General features: G+C 42.7%; 1 protein-coding gene across 1 annotated transcript in view; it reads right to left on the reverse strand.

The window, feature by feature from the left end:
* LOC106530214 (caskin-2) overlaps positions 1-937 on the reverse strand; it is a gene marked incomplete at its 3' end in the record, with an annotated part of 60220 nt that extends 59283 nt beyond the window's left edge. Inside the window, 1 exon segment of the mRNA XM_014025799.1 lies at positions 857-937.
* Positions 938-2904: the final 1967 nt, after the last annotated feature.

A 2904-nucleotide genomic window follows, 5' to 3' on the forward strand; every position in this document is an offset into this window, starting at 1 on the left:
CACTTTTAAAATGGTTCTGACGCTCATGAGTTGGAGTGTAAAGACAGCGGAGTCTGTGTGGTCCAGTTTCTCCTCTGGACTCCCCTGGCTGTAGATCATTGTGCAGCTTCTAAAGCAGCTGATGCCAATGCATATCTCTGCTCTGACACATGATCTAAAACCAGACAGGCACCTCGCCAAGCAACAAACAACTGCAGCAGGCTTCCGTCAGACTAACTCTGGATGTAAAGAAGTCCAGATCAGCACGAGCACCGGTGGTGGTTCAGAGGAGTTCAGCTAATAAAGCCTTTAATCTCACAGGGTTTAAAAGCTGCAGTCAAGGGAAGGCATCTGTTTACTTTGACAGTTCAGACTTGTTGGAGATGAGCGGAGAAAAGTGCGTTAGACGCCTTGCAGTGGACTGACTCTACTGTCATTTCTGACGTTTTAATCCAGTTTTACAATCCCGCACACCCACTAAACTGTCAGGTATATGTTTTACAACAGTAAGACAGTTTTGATGTTGGACATAAATTCGGCTTACATCATATTCATATAAGACACTAAATACATCATTCTATATTCAACTTTTTAAAATGTTAATTTGATAAACTCGACAAAAAACATTACTTCATGAAGTAAGATGAATATTCTACATGATAAAGTTACCAGGAAACTAAATCATGTCGTTAAAGCTAATCTAGTTAGGTTTTCATGACAAAAACAAACTGTGAATTATGTAACAAAACTTGTCAGATGTTTTTTTTTTTTCACCACAGAAAACTAAAAACACGCGCTATTCCCCTAAAACTTTATTTATTTTTATTCTGTTTGTTTCAATATATCGTTCGGAACTAAATAAAAACAGAGTTCTTACCTGCTGGGTTCCGCGGACTGAAGACTGCACTGAGACTGATGCAGAGCAGCGAGACCCAACAAACACGACGTCAAGCTGAACATATAGGTCGAGTCTACTTCCGGGTGTCCTTTCAAAATAATTCTCGTTTACAATGGAGTTATAAATCGATTTTCTTTTATAAAATAGGTTTGGAGCGACGATTCAGAAAATATAAAAGCAACACCGCTGAGTAATTCCTCCAAACGTTTTTTTTTACCGCCATCCATCTTTAACGTAGGCGTGATTTTATTTTGAAATATGTATACTGAATCTTAGATGTTTTATAGTGATGCACGAAGCCAGCTTTCTGCAGTCCAAAAAACTTCTCATATGTGAGCTGAGTTGAGCATGTCAGTTGAGTAATAATTTGTTGTTATAAATAAATCATTGTGAGTTCAAATCGAATTAATCTCCACCATCTAACTTCATGGTCAACCCTGTATACTGAGGGCTGCAGCGCCACCTGCTGGTTCATTATCACCATCAAGTTAGATAATGGAATTGTGTCTTAATTAATCAATCAAGCAAAAGGTAATTTCAGTCAAAATAACATATTTAAATTCAGCCCCGAGTTTGACCTGAGACGAACGTCATCTCAGGTCACTGTATAAAAACATTCACAAAATTATAAGTCATTTAGAACAAATTGTGAATTTAAAGGAGAAGCAACAATACAGTATATTGGCAAAAGTGTCAAGTAAAAAGTCCCCCTTACCATAAATAAACCTGTTACAAACCTTTAAAAGTGCAATCGTTTTTCTGAAAGTAAAATATTTACAAAAATCATTTTACAGTTTCTCTTATGAAAAAAGAAGCTTTGTTTTGAAAGTTGAATTCTTTCTTTTGTTACAAATCTCAGACTGTCCTCTGTTTTACTTAAGTCAAGCTTTTGCCAAGTACAAATCTGGGCAGGGCCTCTAACTGAGGATGTGAGACATGTTTCCATTGGTCGGAGTCCTGCCATCACTCAGTCCATCACATTCTGGCTTGACTCTTCTCCAGCTCACGGTCATTCATGTTGTTTTGGAATGTCCGAGCTTCAAGAACTCCGGGTCAAAGTAATTTGTTCATCCGTTTTCTTCTGCTTATCCGGGGTCGGGTCATGGGGGCAGCAGCCTAAGCAGAGAGACCCAGACCTCCCTCTCCCCAGCCACTTGGTCCAGTTCGTCTGGGGGAATCCCAAGGTGTTCCCTGGCCAGCCGAGAAACGTAGACCCTCCAGTGTGTCCTGGGTCTTCATCTGGGCCTCCTCCCAGCGGGACGTGCCCGGAACACCTCACCAGGAAGGTGTCCAGGAGGCATCCTAATCAGATGAACCTCAACTGGCTCCTCTGGACGTGGAGGAGCAGCGGCTGTACTCTGAGTCCCTCCTGGATGACTGAGCTTCTCAAGGGAGAGCCCAGACACCCTGCGAAGGAAACTCATTTCGGACACTTGTATCTGTGTTCTTTCCGTCACTACCCAAAGCTCATGACCATAGATGAGGGTAGGAACGTAGACCGACTAGTAAATCGAGAGCTTCGCCTTCTGGCTCAGCTCTCTCTTCACCACCACAGACCGGTACAACGCCCGCATCACTGCAGACACAGCAGCAATCCACCTGTCGATCTCCCGCTCCATTCTTCCCTCATTCGTGAACAAGAACCTGAGATACTTAAAACTCCTCCACTTGGGGCAGGACCTCCTCCCCGACCTGGAGAAGGCACCAGGCCGCTTCACACTCGGCTGCGAACCGCTCCAGTGAGAGCTGAAGATCAGGATCTCATGAAGCCAACAGGACCACATCATCTGCAAAAATCAGAGACGTGATCCTAAGGTCACCAAAGATTTGAGCTTCATTAAGGTTCTTGAGTATCCTTTAAAAGTCTTAAAAGGCATTAAACTCATCTAACAGTAAGGCGCCCACCATGGGTGGTAACAACCTTAAATGAGGGTGGATACTTGCCTGGTAAAATAGCGGTAAGTATATAAATAATAGTGTGTGTGTGTGTGTGTGTGTGTGTGTGTGTGTGTGTGTGTGTGTGTGTG

The sequence above is a fragment of the Austrofundulus limnaeus genome, unplaced genomic scaffold (assembly GCF_001266775.1).
Source record: "Austrofundulus limnaeus strain Quisiro unplaced genomic scaffold, Austrofundulus_limnaeus-1.0 Scaffold500, whole genome shotgun sequence".
Lineage (NCBI taxonomy): Eukaryota > Metazoa > Chordata > Actinopteri > Cyprinodontiformes > Rivulidae > Austrofundulus > Austrofundulus limnaeus.